Source organism: Chlorocebus sabaeus, chromosome X (assembly GCF_047675955.1).
Source record: "Chlorocebus sabaeus isolate Y175 chromosome X, mChlSab1.0.hap1, whole genome shotgun sequence".
Taxonomy (NCBI): domain Eukaryota; kingdom Metazoa; phylum Chordata; class Mammalia; order Primates; family Cercopithecidae; genus Chlorocebus; species Chlorocebus sabaeus.
In genome coordinates, this window is record NC_132933.1 from 72,684,613 (window position 1) to 72,710,836 (window position 26,224).

Below are 26,224 nucleotides of genomic sequence, written 5' to 3' on the forward strand. Positions count from 1 at the left end.
ACCATAAGTTTTTTGTTTGTTTTTTTGGTTTTGTTTTGCCAAAATGATGAGTTAAAAATTTGGAAAAGCAAAAGTCATTTATTAACCTTTTGTATTACATGAAAATTCTGTTTAAGAGAGAAAGTTGGCCGGGCGCGGTGGCTCAAGCCTGTAATCCCAGCACTTTGGGAGGTCGAGACGGGCGGATCACGAGGTCAGGAGATTGAGACCATCCTGGCTAACACGGTGAAACCCCGTCTCTACTAAAAAATACAAAAAACTAGCCGGGCGAGGTGGCGGGCCTCTGTAGTCCCAGCTACTCGGGAGGTGAAGGCAGGAGAATGGCGTGAACCCGGGAGGCGGAGCTTGCTGTGAGCCGAGATCTGGCCACTGCACTCCAGCCTGGGTGACAGAGCGAGACTCCGTCTAAAAAAAAAAAGAATTAAAAAAAAAAAAAAAAGAAAGTTAAATTTTACCCTTACATCAGTTTGCTATTAATGTTAACCCTAATTCTAGACAATTTTATTTAATTTTAACCAGTTTGTAAGATTTTTTCATACCCATTATAACTCTTGACAAGTTTTGCTAAAGAGTATATTAGCATTTTAAGAAAACCTTGTGGTGCTTTTAGTGTTTAATTTACAGAAAAAAAATATCTAATACCCCCTTGAATTTAGTTAATATGTTTACACAGTTTTCTTTGCAGGATTAATTTTTAACAATGTTTTTACAATCTGCTTAAACCATCCATTTTATTTAATTTTAAGACAAGTTTTTATTCTTAAGCAAAATGTACATTTTTATGCCTTCTTATAATTTTTAACTAAAAACACTTTTTACTGTTTTTATATACCTTGCATGCAAATCCATGTTCAGTAGTTTTAATTACATCTTATAATGGTAACTTTTAGCAATTTTCAACTTTAACGTAAAACCTGTTTTTTTTTTTTTTTTTTTAAATTATGTGCTAGATGCAGATGAAGTTTGACTTCTTCCAGCATAATTAGGGGCATGGTTACTTCCATCTTCCATATGTTTCTGGCCTTACCAATTGTGAAGCAGGGAAGTTGACAGTTTTTAAAGACTAAAGAAGCAATTTACAACCTTAAAACATTTAGCAAACCTAGTATTTGACTTGCATAATGTAGACCACATTTTTACACCTTAAAGACATTGGTATTTTACCAATAATTCCTAAGACTGTTTTTATTTTTAAATATTAAAGTTACATGAACTGAAAGTTACCACAGCTTTTACTTTTTGCTTAAAAATATTTGATTTAGCTGCTTATTTTTCTTAGCCCAATCAATTAATTAGAGCTCTTTTTAATACACATTGCACACATAACACGTATATAGCCACACAGACAACCAGAAGAAGATCCAGTAGTTATGAGATTTACATTTGCTAATTTCCTAACTGGATTATTGGCCTCTGGGTGAGGCCCTTTAAGAACAGGGCTAGGAAAACAATTTTCAGGGCCTAATAAACAGGCATAGCTGGAAGACAAAGATAGATTTTGAGAGGTACTTATTCACCTCTAATTCCAGGGGTTCCATAAGAAAAACAGAGATTTTTCTCAAAATGGGATTTGTGGTGCCTTTTCTGTTTTCCCAAGGAGTCCCAGGCCACCAGAAGTTATTCTAGGGTCTTTTATGCATGCACCAAGACTGGCAAGACAGAGTGGAGAAAAGTAATTTCAACTGGGAAAAAAACTTTTTCAGGAAAACAAGATTTATGAAGAGAAAAACATAAAGGCCTTTTAAATATACTTATAGCTTGGATATCCATTTTAATTAAGCTCAGCACTCTTTTTTATTAAGGGTGAGAGTAGAGGTTAGAATTATAAAAATGTTATGCCAACTTAAATTAAAGGATTGGGTTATGTGCAGGAATTCCCTACAATAATGAGAGGGATTTTTAGAGAAAGATCCCAGAAACTGTTCAATCTGCCACAAATCAGACATAGAGAAGGGGACATGAACCCAAGCAATACCTTTAACCATAGCCACTTCCCATAGAGGGAGAATGGCAGAGGAGGTTTGACTGGTTGGAATAGTTTTTGAAGGGGTGGAGAAGAGGAGAGGCAGGATTTAAGGTAGAAGAAAGCCTGAATATGGGAAACCTCTTGTCATTTGCTGTTTCTGATGATAAAGTTGTTAAGGTACCTGAGAATTTGAAAGATAAAGGTGCTGTTTTTGGGCCATCAGCTGTTATTATCTAGTCTGTATTGGGGCCAAGCCATGTTGCAGTAGAAAATTAAATGCTTTGGATTTAGGGTCCCCTGTAAGCCAAGTTTGGTGAGGTTGTGAAGACAACAGCCCCATGGGGAGGATGTAGGAATGCGGATTGTTTGGCACCCTTGTGGACTGGTAAGAGGAAGCCGAGGGTGTCTGTTTTGTTCTAGATGTCCCCAGACAAAAGACAGAGACTCGGAATTCTCTTTCTGAAAGAGGATGGTTAAGCTGAGAAGGAAGTGGGCATCCCCAAGATTTCCTCTAGCTTAGTCCCATTAGTCCTCCGAGGACCTGGATGGCAGGCCAGACTTTCTCCAGTACCGGGAAAGAGTTAGGAGAAGGCAGATCTTATCAGTCTGCTGAATTAGTGTCTGATGTTGGATATTCTGGTTGGAATTGGCAAAGGGCCCCCCAGACTGGAGCCACACAAGGAAGAGAGAGAGAGAGAAAGAAGAGGGAGGAAGAGAGAGCAAGGGTTAGGGAGTGAAATACCCATTGTGTGTGGTCAGAGGTGGATTCCTGAGACCTGAGGGTTTTGAGAGCCCACTGGGGAGTAGCCCAGGCCCGAGCCTCACAGTTCCCTTCAGGTTAGTTGTCCTCCTCATGCAAATCGCTCAAAAAGTAAAGTGAGAGTAAAGGTGGGGTGGGCGACCAGAGACCTTCAGGATCCAGGAGTTAACTCAGGATAAGCTGCCATTACCCACTGCTTCCTGGGTTGCAAGAGAGCCTCTGCCCCCAACACCCATCCTGGGTTTTGGCACCAAATGTAAGAATTAAAGAAAGAGGAAAGAAACATGAAAGGTGGCTTGACAGTCAAGGACAGGTTTATTTTAGAGAAAACAAACATGAGATGGGCTTCTGGCTGAGTTAGGTTAAACTTAAACTCTTATAGATTAAGAGTTTTTTTAAGGATTTAGGGTGGGAGAGTTTGTCAGAGGCTCGGACTCCTTCTTGTCTCTTTGTTGTGTTTATCTGGGAGGGAGAATTTTGTGTCTGTTCCTATATGTCCTTTTGCAGCTGCAGGCATACCCCACTGAGTCTGCTTTTAGCTTCCCTATCTTAGTGTACCTGAAGGAAAAGAAATGTGCTTATTAAGGGCCGCTGTTTTACTGGAGCCCATTGTATGAGGGTGAAGTTTGGCAGTTATGAAGAGACTTTCCCCCGACCTCCCTCTGTGCCCAAGCTGTCTTATCTGTGTTTTACTGTCTACTCTTTCTGGTTGTAGTTAGAAGTGATTTCCTTGAAATGCATGAGGCTAGAAAGGGAGCTAGAACTTAAAGTGGCAGTATTTGTCTGAGATGTTGGTGCTCCTGCTCTGTCAGTATCATAATTCAGGTTTTAACTTTAGTGACTTTTTCTACAGAGACAGCAATTATATTGGGGACATAATTTAGAAAATGAAGACAAAGAAAGGAAAAATGATATTTCATCTATATCAGTGATGATTTTCAACAGAATTGGATTTTCCCTCCCCCACTCCAAGTGACTTTTGGCAATGTTTGGAGACGTTATTGGTTGTTACAACTGAGAGGAGCAGGTGCTTCTGACATCTACTGGATAAAGGCCAGGGATGCTGCTAAATTTCCTAGAATTTATAGGACAGCCCCACAGAGAACTATCTGGCCCCAAATTGAGAAACCTTGGCAAACCGTGTGTGTGTGTGTACATATACATATATGTGTGTTTATGTATAAGGACATATAACTTAGTCACCAAGCTGAAATTGTTAAATCTTACAAATTTAAGCTATATTTTATATTAAAATTACCCAGAAATGTATACATATGCACTTACTTTATTTACAGTTCTAGGTATATCTAGAATTTATAGCGTGGCAACTACTCAGGGCAGTAAATTTATTCCTGTCATTATCCATAAATAAGGCATTGAATTAAAGCCATGAAGCCAGTGAGAAATGAACAAGATAACTTTAGTTTTGGTAAATTAAGAAACCATTCTTGTTTTCTAATAGCAATATTATCAATCCAAAAGTTAACCTCTTTAAATTGTATCATATGTTTGCACTTTCAAAAAAAAAAATAAATAAAATAAATAAAAAGGAACCTTCCATCGTTTTTGTAAATGTCCTAAAGAAACACAGAAACAAGGTTTAAAAAGTACATTTGACCTTTTTTCAGAGGTCATTTACCTTTTTTCAGAGGTCATAAAATACATAGAATCTTTAGGAATTGAATTAGAGCCATGAAGCAACTGAGAGATGAACAAGATAGCTTAATTTATTATTTAGTTTTGGTAAATTAAGCAAGCCATTCTTGTTTTCTGATAATGATACAATCAATTCAAAAGCCAGCCCTTTAAACCAATACTTTAGTAATTTAGTCATTACATAATCTGGTTGTTTTTTTAATAATTCACAGCACTTTTAATATATATGTGCATATACTTCATATTTATTTTTGTTTGTGACATGAAAATGAAAGATTTATGGTATTCATTGTGGTTTTATTTATGAGAGTGCTTTTATTCGTAGTTTTTTAAATGATTTTTTTCTTTTTTAATTAAAAGTTTTAAAATTATTTTAGATTTAAAGAAAAGTTGTAAAAGTAGTACAGCAAGTCCTTGTATACCTTCTACCAAGCTTTTGCTAATGTTAATGTCTTACAGAACCATAGTATAATTATCAACATAAGGAAATCAACATCTCTACAAGATAAATAATTAAACCACAGATCTTATTTGGATTTACCAGTATTTCCATTAACATCCTCTTTCTATTCCAGGATCCTACATTGCATTTAGTTGCCATATCTCCTTAGTCTCCTCCAGTCTGTGACTGCTTCTTCAGTCTTTCCTTGCTTTTCATGAATTTGACACTTGAAAAGTATGCTAGTCTGTTATATCAAATGTCTCTCAGTTCAGGATTGTCTCATGTTTTCTCTTGAGTATATTAAAGTTATGTTTTTGGCAACCACGCCATAGAGATGATGCTATTCCCGTCTCAGTTTATCATTTCAGAATGTAAATTATACTGAAATATTTTATCACTGGTGATGTTAACCTTGGTTAAGTGGTATCTGCCAGGTTTCTCCACAGTAATTTCTCCCCTTATAATCAATGGTTTTTATTAATTTGGTTTTTTTTAACAGAAAACAAACGTAGAATAAAGAAATTGTTCCAGTTCCTCAAAAGCATTGTGACTAGTTGGTTAATACTAATCTTATCTCATATGTTTTATAATTTTAACATCTTGTTTGCGGGTAGTTACGTTGGGGAAATAACTTTTTGAATAGCCTTAACCTTAATGGCTCTTTTCAGAGCCGTTATTTAACTTGAAGTTTGCTGCAAAAGAACTTAATAGGAATGCCAAGAAATGTGATGAAGAAGAAAAAGCTGAAAAGGCCAAGATTAAAAGGTAAGTCACTTTTAATGTATTTACTTTTTTAACTCATGAAATGAGCACAATTAATCATGGAGCAATGATTAATTATACACAGTTTATTTCATGTGAAGAAAGATTAATACCTTTAGCATTCAAAGCAAGAATCCGTTTAAATAAATTCCTTATTATCCTACATAGTTAATAATGGATTTTTTATTACTGTGTTAAATTGCACACACTATTTATATGTACAATTATGACCCACAAGGCTAAGTCGCAACTATGCTATGTTACGTACATCTAAAGACTATCCTTTGATTTATAGCTAAAACCACTTACTCTGAAGTATAAAGCTTATATCTAAGAAGAGTATTAAACATTTTTTACTAATTTTTGAATTTTTACAGGTTCTAAAGTTTTATATCTAAACATTGCATTAATGTTTACTGTGATTTGTGTATTTGCTAGGAGGATTCACAGAACTCAGTGTATAGTTGTACTTATGCCTATGATTTATTAGATTAAACGGATATAAAGCAGGATCAACAAATGGAAAATGTGTATAGGGTGAAGTGTGGAGGATCCATGTCCAAGCTGGCAAGATTCCTCTCCCAATGGAGTCACATGGAACAAGCTTATTTCCTCCAGCTACTTATCATGATACATGTGAAATGTCTACCAGGGAAGTCCCCCTGGGCTTAAGAGTTCCCATTTTTTATCAGTAGTCAGTCATGGGCACATTCTGCCTAGCACATACCAAAATTCCATATCCCCAGAAGGAAATCAGGTGTTTGGCATAAATCACCATTATTTGCACAAACAGTTTAGGTACAGTGAGTCACTCATCAATTCTGGGAATCTTCCATAAATCCAAGTTCCTAGATGCCAGCCAAGTGTCAAACTTCAAGTAGGCCTACCTAAGGATAGTAGCATAAGGTATGCTATGCTAATTCTTTTCTGTAAGTGTGTATTCATAGATCTATTTTAGTTTATTACCTTAGATATTCAGATATATAATAGTGTATGTCTAATCCTTAAAATGAGTCAATTGAGTCACTTAGGTTATTTTGTCTATACTCTTAATTGAGAAAACTTTATGAGAGGAATACTTCTAGAAAAGGATATGGAAGTCTTTAGGCTGAGTCTGCAGAAAAAGTAAACTTAAAGTTGATGTATTAGGATTATCCCTTTCTAAAAACATGGGCCAAATATTGCAAGGAAAGAAACCCCCAAAAGGTTTCTGGTCTAATATTTTTGTATACTGAGGAGTTTAGAAATTATTAAGGAATGTATCAAATCTCAGACAAGCACAGCAGTATTAAAACATGCAGTTTACTCCACCATATGCAATCCTAATTATTTTTCTATTTTGCAGTTGACTGACAAGGAGTAGTGGTTCCTTAGCATGTGTCTAGTGCATTGCAGTTCTACTCTTGCAAGATTTCTTTGCAGTTTACTTTTCCTTTTCCTCTAGTTTTTCAGTCCTCATCCTCCTTTAACTGTTAATTTTTCCAAACTTCCCAACACATGGCCTACAACAATCATTTTTTATTAAAACATATTAAAGTCACTTTTCATTGAAATGTACTCACAAAGGGTTTGACTTCAAAATGTGTAAATCCATGTAACAACATATGTTTTATGTGGATCAAATACAGAAATTCATAAAAATAAAACCATATACATACTAGAAGAGAAAATGAGGGGTGAGTTTTTTTATAGTCTTGGAGGAAGGGCTGCAGAACACAAAACCCAGAAGCCAAAAAAGAAAGACTGATAAATTTGACTGTGTTGAAAAAAATTCTATACATCTAAAAATGTAATTAAAAGAAAAATACCTGGGAATGAATATTTGTAGAAATATTAAAGCTTATCTGTTTAATATGTAAAGAGCTCTTAAACCAATTAATAAGAAAATGGCTAACAATTTATTAAAAATTAGGCAAAGCATATAAAATAAAATGTCTTTTAAACACAAAAGAGCTTACCCTTACTCAGTCTTTAAATACATTACTTTTAAAATATAAATTAAGATACAGAGGAGAAGCAAGATAGTGGAATAGAAAGTGTACCAATCGTCCCTGCTCCCCCACCCCCACAAGGACACCAGTTAACAACTAACATTACACAGAAAAAATTACCTTCATAGAACCGAAAATCAGGTGAACACTCACAATACCTGTTTTTAAGTTCATATTGCTGAAAGAGGCACTGAAGAGATAGAAAAAGCAGTTATGAATCTACGACACCAACCCTTTCCCACCCCTGGCGGCTGCAGCCTGGTACAGAGAGCATCTGTGGGCACTGGGTGAGGGAGAGGACAGCATTTATAAGGCATTGAACTCAGTGCTGTTCTGTTAAAGCAGAAAGGAATTTCAGACCAAACTCAGCTGATGCCCACCCACACAGGGAGCATTTAAACCATCCCTTGCCAGAGGGAAATTACCAATCCCAGGGGTCTGAACTTGAGTGCCTGCAAATCTTACCACTTAGGGCCAAAGTGCTCTTGGTTTCTAGGTAAACTTGAAAGGCAATCTCGGCCATAAGAATTGCAACTCGGCCGGGCACGGTGGCTCACGCCTGTAATCCCAGCACTTTGGGAGGCCAAGGAGGGTGGATCACGAGGTCAGAGTTCAAGACCAGCCTGGCCAAGAAGGTGAAACCCTGTCTCTACTAAAAATACAAAAAAGTAGTCGGGTGCGGTGGCCGGCACCTGTAATCCCAGCTACTCGGGAGGCTGAGGCAGGAGAATCGCTTGAACTCAGAGGGCACAGGTTGCAGTGAGCCGAGATCATGCCACTGCACTCCAGCCTAGAATGATAGATGATAGAGTAAGACTCCATCTCAAAAAAACAAAAAACAAAAACAAAAACAAAAACAAAACCTCTTGGGTGAGTCCTATGGCAAAACTAGGCCCAGAGACAGTAGACTGTGGGGACACACGACACACTGAAACACCACCTGGGGCAGTCAAGGGAGTGTTGGCATCACCCTTCCGTTAATCGCAGGCTGCACAGCTGGTGGCTCCAAAAGAAACACCTTTTGCTGGAGGAGAGGAAGTGGAAGAGTGGGACAGACTTTGTCTTGCATCTTGGATGCCAGCTAAGCCACCACAGGATAGGGCACTGGTCATAGTCGTGAAACCCCTGTTCCAGGCCCTACCTCTCAGGGCACATTTCTAGACACACTCTAGATCAGGAGGGAACTCATTGTCGGGAAGGAAAGGACCCAGTCCTGCCAGCATTCATCGCCTGCCAACTGAATAACTGAATAATAGCCTTGAATAATAGCCTTGAATAACCAGCAGTCATACTCAGGTGCTACATTGAGGGCTTGTTGAACCTCTGAGACTTGCTGGCTTCACATACCAACACTGCCATGGGGGTTAGAGCACCAAGTGGGCTCTTGGGGTCCCCTATGTCAGGTCTTGACTCTTGGACAGCATTTCTGAACCTGTCCTGGGCCATAGGGGAGGTCACTACCCTGAAGGGTGAGTCCCTGGCCAGGCAGTATTCATCACAACCTGTCTTAGGAGACCTTAAGCCTTAAGCAAACATCAGTGATAGCCTGACAGTACTCCTCCTGGCCAGGTGTGGCTTTGGCTATGGGGTGAAGCTCCTCTGTCTTTGGAAAGGGGAAGGAAGACTGACAAGGACTGTGTCTTGTGGTTTGAGTGCCAGCTCAGCCACATTACAGTAGAATACCAGGTAGACTTCTAAGGTTTTTGACTGAAGTTCCTGACTCCTGGACAGCACTTTTGAACTCACATGGGGCCTGGAGGACCTTGCCGCACTGAAGGGAAGGATATAGGCCTGGCTGGCTTTTCCAACAGCTGGTCGTAGAGCCCCAGGACCTTGACAAAACATAAGCAGTAGTCAGGGAGTGGTTATAGCAGGACTTGGGTGACAACCAAGGCTGTGCTGGCATCAGCTCTGGCCCCATGCAGTCATACTGGTGGTATGACACAGTGTTGCTTGTGTCACTCTGACCCCAGATGTAGGTGGCTCAGAACAGAGAGAGAGAGAAAGAAACTCTGTATGTCTGGAAGAATGTAAGGGAAGAGAACAAAAGTCTCTGCCTGGTAATTCAGATAATTCTCCTGGATCTTGTTTAAGGCCATCAAGATGGTACCTCTACGAGTCTGCAAGCACCACAGGGTTATGGAGCTTGGGGTGCCTCTTAAAGCAGAAACAGATTAGATCACAACACTCAAGTCTTTTCAAATATCTAGAAAGCATTATCAAGAAGGATGGCTACAGATAAGGCCATACAGTGAAAACTACAATAAATACCATATTCTTCAGTGCCCAGACAGCAAAGAACATCTACAGGCATTAACACCATCCAGGAAAACATGACCTCAACAAATGAACTAAATAAGATATCAGGGACCAATCCTGGAGAAACAGAGATATGTGACTTTTCAGACAGATAATTCAAAATAGCTGTGTTGAGGAAATTCAAAGAAATTCAGGATAACAGGGAATAAATTTAGAATTCTATCAGATAAATTTAAGAGAGATTGAAATAAGTACAAAGAAGCAGACATTCTAGTGCTTAAAAATACAATTCACATACTGAAAAATGCATCAGAGTTCTTTAATAGCAGAATGGATCTAGTAGAAGAAAGAATCAGTGAGCTTGAAGGCAATCTGTTTGAAAACACACAGTCAAAGGAGACTAAAGGAAAAAAAAAGAATGAAAAAATGAAGCATGACTATAGGATCTAGAAAAATACCCTCAAAAGGGCAAATATCAGAGGTATTGGCCTTAAAGGGGAGGTCAAGAAAGAGATGGGGTAGAAAGTTCATTGAAAGGGATACTAATAGAGAACTTCACAAACCTAGAGAATAATATCAATACCCAAGTACAAGAAGGTTATAGAACACCAAGCCAATTTCATCAAAAGCAGACTACCTCAAGGCATTTAATAAACTCCTAAAGGTCAAGGATAAAGAAAGGATCCTGAAAGCATCAAGAGAAAAGAAATAAATAACATACAATGGAGCTCCAATACATCTGGCAGCAAATCTTTCAGTGGAAACCTTACAGACCCAGAGAGAGTGGAATGACATATTTAAAGTGCTGAAGGATAAAACCTTTTATTCTAGAATAGTGTATTTAGCAAAAATATCCTTCAAACATGAAGGAGAAATAAAGACCTTCCCAGACAAACAAAAGCTGAGGAACTTCTACCAGACCTGTCCTACAAGAAATGCCAAAGGGAGTACCTCAATCAGAAAGTAAAGGATATTAATGAGCAACAGATAATCATCTGAAGGCACAAAAGTAACTGGTAATAGTAAGTACACAGAAAACCACAAAATAATATAACACTGTAACTGTGGTGTATAAATTACTCTTATCCTAAGTAGAAAGACTTAAAGATTAGCCAATTGAAAATAATAACTACAACAACTTTTCAAGACATAGTACAATAAGATATACATAGAAACAATAGAAAGTTAAAAAGTGAGGGATGAAGTTAAGGTAAAGTTTTTATTAGTTTTCTTTTCACTTGTTTGTTTATGCAAATAGTGTTAAGTTGTTATCAGGTTAACATAATGAGTTACAAGATAGTATTTGCAAGCCTCATGGTAACCTCAAACCAAAAAACACAGTGGATACACAAAAAATGAAAAGCAAAAAACTAAATTGTCACCAGAGAAAAATCATCTTCACTAGAGGATGACAGGAATGAAAGAAGAAAGAGAAGATTACAAAAGAACAAAAAAACAAATAACAAAATTGCAAGAGTAAGTCTTTACTTATCAATGATAACATTGAATGTAAATAGACTAAACCCTCCAATCAAAAGACATAGTTTGGCTGTATGGATGAAAACAAGACCCATTTATTCATCTGTTGCCTACAAAAAACACACTTCACCTATAAAGACACACATAGACTGAAAAAAAAGAAAAAAAAAAAAGGGGGGGGGGATGGAAAAAGATATTCCATGCCAATGGAAACCAGAAAAGAGCAGGAGTAGCTATAGTTACATAAAACAAAATAGATATCAAGACAAAAAGTATAAGAAGAGACAAAGAATGTTACTATATAATAGTAAAAAGGGGTCAATTCATCAAGAAGATATAACAATTTAAAAAACATATATACACCCAACACTGGAGCACCCAGATATATAAGGGAAATATTATTAGAGCAAAAGAGATAGACTGCCCCCAACACAATAAAAGCTAGATACTTTAACAGTCCACTTTCAGAATTTGATCAATCTTCCCAGAGGAAAATCAGCAAAGAAACAACATTATACTTAAATATTCACTATTGACCAAAAGGTTCCAATAGATATTTACTGGACATTTCGTACAAGAACTGCAGAATACACATTCTCTTTCTCAGAACATGATCATTCTTAAGGACAGACCATATGTTAGGCTACAAAACAAATCTTAAAACGTTAAAAAAAAAAAAAAAAAAAAACACTGAAATAATATGAAGCATCTTCTCTGACCACAATGGAATAAAGCATCCTCTTTGACCACAATGGAATAAAACTAGAAATTAATAACAAGGAGTTTTGGAAGTTCTACACCTACATGGAAATGCTCCCAAATGATCAGTAGGTCAACAAATAGATTAAGAAGGAAATTGAAATATTTATTGAAATAAATGATAATGGAAACATACCAAAACTGGTGGGATACAGCAAAAGCAATACTAAGAGGGAAATGTATAGCTCTAAGTGCCTACAACAAAAAACAGGGAAAACTATATAAACAATTTAACGGTGCCTCTTAAAGAACCAGAAAAGCAAGAGTAAATCAAACCAAAACAGTAGAAGAGAAGAAATAATAAAGGTCAGAGCAGAAAGAAATGCAATTGAAATAAAAAAAGGACAAAAGATCAATGAAAAGTTGGTTTTATGAAAAGTTAAACAAAATTGTCAAACGTTTAGCCAGAATAAAAAAATAGAGAATATCTAAGTAAAATAAGAAATGAAAATGGAGATATTACAACTGATACTGCAGAAATGCAAAGGATCATTAGTTGCTACTATGAGCAACAATATGCCAATAAATTCGAAAAATCTAGAAGAAATGGACAAATTCCTAGATGTATACAGCCTACTAAGATTGAACCAGGAAGAAATCCAAAACCTGAACACACCAATAACAAGTAACAAGATAGAAATCGTAACAAAAATTCTCCTAGTAAAGAAAATCCTGGGACATGATGGCTTCACTGCTGAATTATACCGAACATTTAAAGAACTAATAATACCAATCCTACTCAAATTATTTGGGAAAACAGAGGTGGAGGGAACACTTTCAAACTCATTCTTTGTGGCCAGTATTACCCTGCTACTAAAACCAGACAAAGATACATCCAAAAACAAAAAAAAAACAAAACAAAAACAAGCAAACACACACACACACACACACACACAACTACGGGCTGGCATCACTCATGAATATTGATGCAAAAATCCTCAACAAAATACTAGCAAACCAAATTCAACAGTAAATTGAAAAGGGCATGCATCATGACTAAGTGGGATTTATCCCTGGGATACAAGGATGGTTCAACAAACACAAATCAACCCATGTGATACATTATATCAACAGAATGTAGGATAAAAATCATATGATGATTTAAATTGATGCTGAAAAAAACTTGATAAAATTCAACATTCATGATTAAAAAAAAAAAACCCTCAAAAAACTGGGTATAGAAGGAACATACCTCAACATCATAAATGCCATATAGGACAGACCCACAGCTAATATACTTAATGAGGAAAAAACTGAAAGCCTTTCCTCGATCTGGAACACGACAAGGATTCCTATTTTTACAATTGTTATTCAACATAGTACTGGAAGTTCTAGTTAGAGCAATCAGACAGTAGAAAGATACAAAGGGCATCCAAGTTGGAAAGGAAGAATTCAAATTATCCTTGTTTGCAGGTGATATTGGAAAAATCCAAAAGATTCCACAAGGAAACTGTTAGAACTGATCAGGAAACTCAGTAAAGTTGCAGGATACAAAATCAACATACAAAAATCAGTAGCATTTCTCTGTGCCAACAGTGAACAATGTGAAAAAGAAATTTAAAAGGTAATCCCATTTACAGTAGCCACACAGAAAATTAAATACCTAGGAATTAACCAAAGAAGTGAAAGATCTCTATAATGAAAACTATAAAACCTTGATTTAAAAAAATGAAGAGGACCAAAAAACAAAAACAAAAAAAAAGGAAAAATATTCCATGTTCATGGATTGGAAGAATAAATATTGTTAAAATGTCCATACTACCCAAAACAGTATACAGATTCAGCGTAATCCATATCAAAATACCAATGACATTCTTTATAGAAATAGAAAAAACAATCTTAATATGTATGGAGAACCACAGAAGATCAAGAATAGCCAAAGCTATGTTAAACAAAAAGAACAATACTGGAAGAATTACATTACCTGACTTCAAATTATACTAGAGGTATAGTAACCAAAACAGCAGGGTACCAGTATAAAAACAGACACATGGACCAGTGGATCAGAATAGAGAACCCAGAAACAAATCCACACATTTTTGTCAAACTTATTTTCCACAATGGCGCCAAGAATGTACACTGGAGAAAAGATGGTCTCTACATTAAATGGTACTGGGAAAACTGGATATTCATATCCAGAAGAATGAAACTAGACCTTTATCTTTTTCCATATACAAAAAAAAAAAAAAAATCAAATCAAAATAGATTAAGGACTTAAATCTAAGACCTCAAATTATGTAACTATTACAATAAAACATTTGGGTAAATCTGGACATTTATCTGGGCAAAAAACTCCTTGAGCAATACTGTACAAGTCCAGGCAACCAAAGCAAAAGTGAACAAATGGGATCACATCAAGTTAAAAAGCTTCTGCACAGCAAAGGAAACAATTCACAAAGTAAAGAGACAACCTCCAGAAAGACAGAAAATATTTGCAAATTACTCATCTGACAAGGGATTAATAACCAGAATATATAAGGAGCTCAAACAACTCTATAGAAAAAAAAATCTAATAATCTGATCACAAGATGGCCAAAAGATTTGAATAGACCTTTCTCCAAAGAAGACGTACACATGGCAAACAAAGGTGCTATAAACATCATTGATCATCAGAGAAATGTAAGTCAAAACTACAATGGGAAATCGTCTCTGTTCAGTTAAAATGGTTTGTGTCCAAAAGGCAGGCAAGAACAAATGCGAGGATGTGGAGAAAAGGGAACTCTTGTATACTTTAGATGGGAATATAAGTTAGTACATCCACTATGAAGAACAGTTTGGAAGTTCCTCAAAAAACTAAAAATAGAACTACCATATGATCTAGCAGTCCCACTGTTGAGTATATACCATAAAGAAAGCAAATCAGTATATCGAAGAGAGATGTGCACTCCTATGTTTGTTGCAGCACTGTTTACAACAGCTAAGATTTGGTAGCACCTTAAGTATTCATCATCGGATGAATGGATAAAAAAAATTTACATATACACAATGGAGAGCTACTATTCAGCCATAAAAAGAATGAGATCCAGTCATTTGCAACAACATGGATGGAACTTGAGATCATTGCGTTAAGTGAAATAAGTCAGGCACAGAAAGACAAAAATCACATGTTCTCACTTATTTGTGGGATCTAAACATAAAAACAATTGAATTCATGGACATATAGTGTAGTAGGATGGTTACCAGAGGCTGGGAATGGTAATGTGGGGCTGGGACAGATGTGGGAATGCTTAATGGGTACAAAAATAGTTAGAAATCATGAATACAACCTACTATTTGATACCACAATAGAGTGGCTATAGTCAATAATAACCATATGTTTAAAAATAACAAGTGTAATTGGATTATTTGCAACTCAATGGATAAATGTTTGAGGGGATAGATAACCCTTTCTTCATGATGTATTTATTTCATATTGCATGCCTGTATCAAAGCCTCTCATGTACCCCATAAATATGTACACCTACCATGTACCCACTAAAAATAAAAATTATAAAAATTAAGTAAAATATAATTAAAATAGTATTTTTCAGGCTTAGAAATACCAGAAAGTTTGCTAATATGTTTTGTTATCAAAGACATGGGGAAACAGGCACATAATACTTCGATGAGAATGAAAATTATTATAATTTTGGAAGGCAGTTTGGCAATATATCTCCAAAATGTAAATTCATGTACTTTTTGATATAGTAATGCTATTTCTAGGACTTTTTCCTGAAGACATATTTGCATATGTTTGTGGACATGCCAGATTTCATCTGTATAGCATCATTTGCCATAAACAGAAAATAAATAAAAATAGATACAACCCTCTTGCTCATTGCATTATGAAACTGTCTTATAATAGAGTACTACAGAGACATTGAAAAGACTGAGATAAGCATGTATATTGAAACAGAATACTGCTAATGAGAAAAGCAAGGTGAACAGTTCTCCATCTATTCAACAATGCCAGTTTCTCTACTCTCTTGCCAGCGTTAGATATTAAAAAACTAGTCTTATGCCAATATGATTGGTAAAATAAGGTATTTCATTGTTTCAGTTTGTATTTCTTGTGAATAAGTTTGAGCATCTTTTCATGGTTGGGCATTTTTATTTGTGACCTTGTTCATAACCTTTGTGTCTTTTTTTGTTCATTTTTTTTAACTAATTTGAGAGTTATAAATTTTATGATCATGAAAACAGCGATCCCTTTAAAAGCAGACACATAGATCAATGGAACAGAATAAAGAGCCCAGAAATAAATCCACATGGATGGGATTGATCAGGGAGATGAGGGTAAGGAGTGAGGACTACATCAGGTTGAAGAAGCCTATATGGTAAACATCAATATTTAATGGGATTGGGGATGGAAGGTGGGAAAAGAAGAACCAAAAAGGTTCAAAAAGGAACAACCAGAGAAGTAGGAAGGAGAACCAGGAGAAAAAGAGGTATATTGGAAGCCTGGGGAGAAGGGAGATTCAAGGAGAGAATGAATGGTTGGCAGGACAAAATCTAGCAAGTAAGAAGGTTAAAATACAGCCAGTAGAATGAGAGTGATGACCTTAGGAAGAGCAATTTCAGTAGAGTGAAGGAGGCAAAATCCAGGTTACAGCAAGTTGAGGTATGAATGAGAGGTAAGAATGGGAAGATAGATACCCTCATCACCCTTATTTCTTCCTTGTACTATAGACTCTCATATCTGGCAATCATTTTGTCATCTGTCCTTGGGTATCTAACAGGCATCACAAACCTAATATTTTCAAAAACTAGAATGCTTGACTTCTACCCCTGTTTACACTAAAGCATAATCATTACCGTTCTGCTACAGTATTTTCCATTTTAGTCAATGGCAACTCTGCACTCATTTGTTTAAGCCAGAAGCCAGGGAGTCATCATTACTTACTCTTTTATCCCACATCCAGTTCATAGCAAGTCTACTTTCAGAATATATCCTGAAGCTGACTAGGTCTCACCACCTCCATTGCTAATGTCCTAAGCCAAATCACATCATTTTTTGTCTGCCCTACTGCCCTGAGCTCTCAGCTGGTCTCTCTGCATCTACCATTGCCCCCTATGGCCAATTATTTCCTCAATAGCCAGAGTGGTCATTTAACAGTAGAGCGTGATCATGTCATTGTGCTGCTTAGAGCCCTTCAGTGTCTTCCCGATGCACCAGAACAAAATTCAAAATCCTTACCATCAAAGCTCTAAATGATCTGGCCCTGCATGCAACTCCAGCCTCATCTCTTACTACTCTCCCCTTCAGTCACACTACTCCAGCACACAGTGGACTTCACATTTTTCCTGGAACACATCTCCCTTAACCTTGTCTTGACTTTGCATTAGGCATTTCCTCTACCTGAACAGATTTTTTTCCCTTCAGAGTTTTTTTTTTTTTTTTAATTTATTTATTATTATTATACTTTAAGTTGTAGGGTACATGTGCACAACGTGCAGGTTTGTTACATATGTACACTTGTGCCATGTTGGTGTGCTGCACCCATCAACTCATCATTTACATCAGGTATAACTCCCAACGCAATCTCTCCCCGCTCCGCCCTCCCCGTGATAGGCCCTGGTGTGTGATGTTCCCCTTCCCGAGTCCAAGTGATCTCATTGTTCAGTTCCCACCTATGAGTGAGAACATGCGGTGTTTGGTTTTCTGTTCTTGTGATAGTTTGCTAAGAATGATGGTCCCTTCAGAGTTTTGCAGGGCTGTTTCCTTCTGGCCATTCAGTTTTCAACCTAAATGTTATTTCCCTCAAGTTACCTTTCCTAACTACCCAGCCTAAAGTGGCCCATCTACTCTGTTACCCTACCGTATTGTCCTGTTTTATTCTCAATAAAGGACTTGCTACTAATATAGTTGCCTTTTTTTTTTTCCTTTTTTTTTTTTTTTTTTTTTTTTTTTTGGGAGGGGGTCTCTTTCTACCAGTAGAGACCTTGTCCTACTCAGTTTTGTATCCCCAGTGCCTGATACATAATAGGCTTTCAATGAGTGTTAGTAGATATACAAATGGGTGAAGGGACCTGCCTACCCCCTTTGCATATTATTTATATTGTGATTAGCTATTGTTTGAAACTTGACTTTTTAGATTAATAAAACAGTATTCTATCATATTAATGTAAGTTACTTAATTTTCCTTTTATTATTGGACATATAAGTGATAGCTAACCTATTTTTTTGTTACTTTAAATAGCACCATAAGTGAACATTCTTTTTTTTTGCATTTTTTAAAACTAGAAATTTAATTGAGGTAACATGCAGAAATCATACAAGTACAGCTTCTTGATGAATTTTCACAAATCATATAAGCATTTAGATGAGAAAACAGAACTTACCAGAATATAAGTCTCCTTATTCTCCCTTAACAGGCACTACTCCACTGAGAGTAAACTCCCTCCTGACTTTCAAACACCACGGATTACTTTTGTCTTTTTCTGAACTTTTATATAAGTGGATTTACATGGCATGGACCCTTTTGTGTCTGGCTTCCTTTTGCTCAGCATATATGTGAGATTAATTCATATTGTTAAGCATAATTGCAATTTCTTCAATCTCCCTTCTATGTAGTGTTAAGATTTTGTTTGGGGTTACATGGAACCTATAGACAAATTTGGGGAGAATTGATCTTTATAATGTCAAGCTTTCCAATCTACGAGCATGATCTGTCCTTCCATTTATTGAGAATTCTTTAATTTTTCTTAGTGTTTTCTAGTTTTCAGTATAAGCATCTTTTTGTGTGTTTGTTTTTTTGTTTTGTTTTTTTGAGACAGGGTCTCCAGCCCTGGCTGTAGTGCAGTGGCGTGATCACAGCTCACTCTATCCTCAACCTCCCAGGCTCAGGTGATCCTCCCAGCCCAGCCTCCCTCATAGCCAGGACTACAGGCACACATCACCATGCCCAACTAATTTTTTTTTTTTTTTTTTTAGAGATGGCGTTATAAATCTTTATGTTAATTTGGTTGTGTCCTTAGTATGAGTTCCTAGAAGTAAAATTGCTGGGTCAGAGAGTATGTTTTGATTGTTATTTACATCTTGTGAAGTTGTTCAATTTAAAAGAGAAGAGAATCCATGTGACTTGGTGATATTTCCATAATCCATTTATTCTTCCTCTTTCTTAAATGGCGATTTTATGTTTTTTCTTCTCTTAAACCTCAAAAAACTCCTCTCCCACTCACTTTCAGCTAATGACCATGCTTTCTATTTCACTGAGAAATCTCTGACTACTATACCTACCTGCATCTCTGCCCAGAAACTTTCCCTTCCCTTCACACGATACATGAACTGTCCATACTCCTAGCAAAGGCCAACTTCTCCCTTTGTGTACTAGGTTCCATCCCTCTCTCCTACCAGATGTTACTGCCCTAGAAGTTCTCTCTCCTGCGTCACCAGTTTTACTCTTTTCCTGAATCAATTCTATCAGCATAAAAACATCCTTAAATCTTTAAAAGCTGTCTCCTGACAGCCGGGCCTGGTGGCTCATGCCTGTAATCTCAGCACTTTGGGAGGCTGAGGTGGGCAGGTCACCTGAGGTTGGGAGTTCGCCACCAGCCTGACCAACATGGAGATACCTCGTCTCTACTGAAAATACAAAATTAACCGGGTGTGGTGGCACATGCCTGTAATCCCAGCTACTCAGGAGGGTAAGGCAGGAGAATCGCTTGAACCCAGGAGGCAGAGGTTGCAGTGAGCCAAGATTGCGCCATTGTACTCCAGCCTGGGCAACAAGGGCGAAACTCCATCTCGAAACAAAAACAAAAACAAATGAACAAACAAAAAAACTGTCTCCTGACTCCATTTTAACCTCTTGCTATCCTTCCTTCTCTTTGTATTTCTAACAAAACTGTATGAAAGAGTTGTCTATATTTATTAATTCTTTCTAATTCCTCTCCTTTCATTCTCTGCTGTACTCAATCCATTTAGGGTTATACCACCACCATTCACTAATATTGAAGCTTTTACTTTGGTTTAATGGTCAGTTGATCTACCACTAGCTTTTGTCGCAAGATGACTTCCCAATGTACATCTCTAGCCTAGCCTTTTCCCTTGAACTCCAGGATGTCCAAGGAGCAAACCAAACTTAAAACTGAAGCCCTTATGTGGCGTCCTTTCCAATATGTTTTTTTTTTTTTTAATCAGTTAAAGGTAATTCTGTTAGACAAAATCAAAACCAAATATTATTAGAGTACAGTCATGTTTAAGCCCTCTGATTTTTCATACTCTACATCTGATCTATCATACTCTACATCTGATCTATCAGCAAATCTTATCATTTCTACCTTTAAAATGTATTCAAAATCTAATCATTTCTTATCTAATCTCTAATGCACCTACCTGACCCAAGCAATCATTATATCTTTCCTCAGTTAGTACAGTGAACTTCTAATTTGTCTCCATGTTCCTAACTTTTGTCCCCTAAGTATTATCTTAACACAGCAGCCAGAGACAGCATTTTAAAAACAGAAGCTAGATCATGTCACTCGTCTGTTCAAAATTGTTTATTGGTCTCATCCTACTCCAAGTAAAGCCAGAGTCTTAAAATGGCTTATAAAGCCATATATGATCTGGCCGTTACCTATCTGACTCTATCTCCTCTTCTCCCCTTCATTCACTCTGCTTCAGACACATTGTACTACTGTGTAAGTGACACATGCTTGCATAAGTTCCCCTTTTTTGCTCTTTTTCTTGCTGCTGTACTGAATATCCATATGTCTAGCTTCTTATCTTCCTTCAGCAGAGAGAAAACCATTTTTCTTTCAGATATTTACTTAGATGTCACCTTCACAGTAAGCCTTTCTGGGCTGTCTTCTGTAAAATTTCAACAACCCCAATCCTAACTCTTCCTATCTTCATTCCCTGCTCTATTTTTGCTTTCTGATACCTGCCACTACTTAACATACTATATATTTTAATTATCTGGTTTATTGTCAGATTCTTTAACCAAAATATAAGCTCCATAACAACAGGGTTTTTTTGGTGTTTTTTTGTTCACTACTGAATTCCATGTGCCTAGAATACTGTCTGGCATTTGCTAGATGCTCAATAAATATTTGAATAAATGAATGTATGTATATTAAGACAGTTACCTCTAGGATATGAGACAGGGCAACTGGGGTAGGAGGAAAACCTGATTATTAACTATGTACTCCTTTCTACTTGAATACTGTACCCATGTGCGTGCATTTCTTTTATAATGTTAATTTTAAAACTAGCTAAAATAAAATTAGGCACCAGACAAGAATATTTTAAATATATTTAAGGAGGAAACGAGGGAATACTTTAGTAAATGGCATTAGAAAACTATAGATCACTACATTATACTTTTCACCAAAATAAATGCTAAATTTAGTAAATAAAAGATTAAAATGACAAAATTACCTTGAGATGCAGACGGATGTTCTGAACATAGTAAACAACCATAAAGGAAATATCTGACCATAAAAGAATTAGACATTTTTATATCCTATCCAACGTACACAAAATAGAAGTTCATCCAACAATCCTAGAAAAGGCCGTATTTAACAAGAAGTAATTTTCGTATGAAATTTTCTTGCAAATCAATAAGAAAAAGCCCAAGAAAGGTGGACAAAGACACAAATGACTCAAGAAAGAAGAAGTACAAATGGTTAAGCATAAAAAGTTTAACCTCACTTTTAAGCAAAGAGATACAAATATCTACCACTTCTCACCTCTCAGATATATCTCATAATACCGCATATTGATAACTATGCAAGAGAAACAGAAACTCTCTTATACTGCTGGAAGAGATGTAAGTCCCTACCAGAGTTCGGTGTGGGACAATTAAAATTGTGCATACCTCTGCATCCAGTAATTCTGAATCTGGGAACTTATGAAGATTCTTGGAAAGAGTGTAGGGTTGCATGTACTAGTGTGGTTATCACATTGCTGTTTATATTATTGAAGAATTGAAAAAAATATATAATAATCAGGGATCCAATCTTCATTGTCAAATTTCAGTCACTTTTAAATTTTTTTTTAATTTTTGTGGGTACATAGTAGGTGTATGTATTTATGAGGCACATGAGATGTTTTGATACAGACATGCAATATGAAATAAGCACATCAAGGAGAATGGGGTGTCCATCCTCTCAAGCATTTATCCCTTGAGTGGCAAACAATCTAATTACCTTCTTGGTTTTGCCATATTGGAGGACCGTGTGAGCTATTCATTTACTTTTCTTTTAAATTCACTTAACTTTAGCCCTGTCCTAAGTTTTTACACTAGAAAAAAAACATGGATTTATGTTAGTTAACATTATTTTCATATACACATTTAAATAAATGCATAGAGAAGAAACTTACATCTATATAACATGTAGTATCATTTACTGTACCATCAGTAGTGTTTGCAGCACATGAAAACCCTGGTTAATGGTACATCCTTACAGTTCAGCCTTTAGAAATAATGATGTAGTTATATATTTTTGACTTTAAAACATTTAAAAAATATATATATATATATAAAGCATGAAAAAACAAGTTCCAAAACAATATGCTCTATGTATGTACTTTTGTAATATATGATAATAAATATATTTATGTACTTGAAATGCCCTATGCTAAAATATTAACAGTGGTAATGGCTCAGTGATGTTATTATGGGCAATTTTTTACAGTTTTATGTTCGCCCCTCCCCTCCCCTCCCCTCCCCGTCCCTTCTTTTCAAAAGAGTCTGTGTTGCCCAGGCTGGAGTGCAGTGGCGTGATCTTGGTTCACTGCAACCTCCGCCTCCTGGGTTCAAGTGATTCTCTTGTCTCAGTCACCTGAGTAGCTGGGATTACAGACACGTGTCACCACACCCGGATAATTTTTGTATTTTTAGTAGAAACGGGGTTTCACCATGTTGGTCAGGCTGGTCTTGAACTCCTGACCTCATGATCTGCCTGCCTTGGCCTCCCAAAGTGCTGGGATTACAAGCGTGAGCCACCATGCCCGGCCTGTGTTCTAATTTCTTAAACTATCAATGAACATATATTCTCTAATCATAAGATTAAAAATTATAGGACTATACATTCTCTTAATAATTAAGGGCATAATTATTTCCTGAAAAGCTAATTATAAGCTCTTACAGATTATAGGTTAATTTGGGATTATTTTCCTCTTTTTAAAATATGTGTACTTTTGCTCTCTGTCTTTGCCAATATTTACTTTTGATCTTTGTTTTTGCCTTTATTTACTTTTGCTCTGTTTAAAACAGGCCATTCAGAAAGGCAATAAGCAAGCTCTAAGAATACATGCTGAAAATACAATCCACCAGAAAAAGCAAGCAATTGATTTCTTAAGAGTGAGTGCTAGAGTTGATGCTGTGGCAGCCAGAGTTCAAAATGCAGTAACAATGGGTAGGGTAAGACTTGAGATCTATAAATAATAAGAACTCTTGATTTAAGTTTAGTAAGAGTATTAAGTTATCAGAACTCTAAATTTGTTGCAGGGTGCTGGTAAAGGTGCAACATATTCAAAGTACTTGGTGAGGAAAGTGATTTTGGCAGTGGATTTTGAACTAAGATTTAATTGTCTTTTAAAAAACTTTTAAGTTCAGGGATACATGTACAGGATGTATAGGTTTGTTACATAGGTAAATGTGTGCCATGGGGGTTTGTTTTACAGATTATTTCATCACCCAGGTATTAAGCATAGTATCCATTAGTTATTTTTCCTGATCCTCTCCCTCCTCCCACCCTTCACCCTCCCTTCACCCTCCAGTAGGTCCCAGTGCACATTGTTCCCCTCTATGTGTCCTTGTGTTCTCATCATTTTGCTCCCACTTATAAATGAGAACATGTGGTATTTGGTTTTCTGTTTCTGCATTAGCTTGCTAAGTATCATGGCTTCCAGCTCCATCTATGTTCCTGTCAAGGACATGGTCTTATTCTTTTTAATGGCTACATAGTATTGTATGGTGTATATATACCACATTTTCTTTATCCAGTCTGTCATTGATGAATATTTAGGTTGATTCCATATGTTTACTATTGTGAATAGTACTGCAGTAAACATACGTGTGCATGTGTCTTTGTAGTAGAATGATATATATTACTTTGGCTATATACCCAGTAATGAGAATGCTGGGTCGAGTGCTATTTCTGTCTCTAGGTCTTTGAGGAATCACCACACTGTCTTCAACAATGGTTGAATTAGTTGTCTTTTAATGAAGTGAAAGTCAAAGAAATAAGATAGCCAATGCCTAGACTATAAATGCATAACATTGTATATTTACTGTTAAAGAAAAGGTAGACAAGTTTCATAAGTTGATTTGTAAGTAATATATTTAGGAGACTACAAAAATTTTGAGACTGTGTATATCATGGGATACTGTTTGTTTGTATCCTCCAAATAGGTAACAAGTCCATATGAGGCATAGTTAAGTCTGTGGGTGCTTCATTGAGGAGTAGAACCTTGAAAAGGTAAAAAAAAAAAAAAAAAAGAATTATGCTCAGATAGCATCTTTTCAGTGTAAGTTTTTCTAATAACTATATTTATTTTTACAGACTTCTGCCTTGAACAAATTCGAACACCAGTTTGAAATATTGGATATTCAAACACAACAAATGGAAGATAAAATGAGTAACTCTACAACCCTAACAACACCACAAGTAAGTATAGCTTCTCTACTTAGAATAACTTTTTAAAATTATCCCACTTCAAATTATAATGGTATTGTGAGCCTAAATGATCTCTAGAATGCTAAATTAACATGATGTATCTTTACAATGATGGTAGGAAGTTACTGCTCATCCCCTAGATTGCTGAGGAGGTATTTTCCCTAGCTTGGTTTGAAGTTCTGGGAATTGTACTGAGTTGCGTGTCTAGAGTCTAGATCCTGGTTCTATCTGACTGCCAGTGGTACTTACTGATGAAGGCCATAGCACTAAAGGCTCACTGAGGCCAGTTGGTATTAGATATTATCCCATGCCTCAGCTAGTTCATCTCATTGCAAATTTTCTTATGTTGCCTGCCTACTCTTTAAGTGTTTTATGTATGCAGGAGTCAGAGGTGAACCAAATAGAAAATCTCACACCAGTTAGAATGGCGATCATTAAAAAGTCAGGAAACAACAGGTGCTGGAGAGGATGTGGAGAAATAGGAACACTTTTACACTGTTGGTGGGATTGTAAACTAGTTCAACCATTATGGAAAACAGTATGGCGATTCCTCAAGGATTTAGAACTAGATGTACCATATGACCCAGCCATCCCATTACTAGGTATATACCCAAAGGATTATAAATTATGCTGCTATAAAGACACATGCACACGTATGTTTATTGCAGCACTATTCACAATAGCAAAGACTTGGAATCAACCCAAATGTCCATCAGTGACAGATTGGATTAAGAAAATGTGGCACATATACACCATGGAATACTATGCAGCCATAAAAAAGGATGAGTTTGTGTCCTTTGTAGGGACATGGATGCAGCTGGAAACCATCATTCTCAGCAAACTATCACAAGAACAGAAAACCAAACACCGCATGTTCTCACTCATAGGCGGGAACTGAACAATGAGATCACTTGGACTCGGGAAGGGGAACATCACACACCGGGGCCTATCATGGGGAGGGGGGAGGGGGGAGGGATTGCATTGGGAGTTATACCTTATGTAAATGACGAGTTGATGGGTGCAGCACACCAACATGGCACAAGTATACATATGTAGCAAACCTGCACGTTGTGCACATGTACCCTACAACTTGAAGTTTAATAATAATAAATAAATTAAAAAAAAAAAAAAAAGAAAATACAAGATAAATTAATTTTCAGAAAACTGGGATATTTTCTAAACCTGGAACCTGGACAGAGACCTCCTATGAAGAAAATTAAAATTTGAAACTAGTTTGTGTGTGACACATGTCAGAAACAAAGTTTTGTAAAATTTAAATATTCAGATAGAAAATTTATTTCATTATCACTCTTCTCTTTGATCCCAGCACCTATCATGTAGTTGGCCAAATGAAAAGAGAACTTGTTATTACTATTTTGGAGGCTAATATGGAAAAAACATGATTTACAAAGTCGATTAAGAAGAAATCGACAACTGTCCATCAACATTTTACCACAAACAGCTCTTTTCACAAAAAGGTAAACAATGAAAGAACAGGCTTATACTCAGGGTTTAGAGTTAAGAAGAAAGAATATATGTGTATA

General features: G+C 36.5%; 1 long non-coding RNA gene across 9 annotated transcripts in view; it reads left to right on the top strand.

Moving 5' to 3' along the window:
* LOC103232254 (uncharacterized) overlaps positions 1-26,224 on the top strand; it is a 120,278-nt gene that overhangs the window by 26,231 nt on the left and 67,823 nt on the right. For 6 of the 9 annotated variants that reach the window (XR_012091943.1, XR_005237635.2, XR_005237633.2 and 3 more), the window contains exons 2-3: positions 5,493-5,589; positions 24,567-24,671. This is a non-coding gene — a long non-coding RNA (uncharacterized lncRNA). Of the gene's footprint in view, positions 1-5,492; positions 5,590-24,415; positions 24,483-24,566; positions 24,672-26,007; positions 26,159-26,224 lie in introns of all 9 variants that reach the window. The other 3 variants (XR_012091940.1, XR_005237636.2, XR_012091942.1) reach the window with 3 other exon arrangements.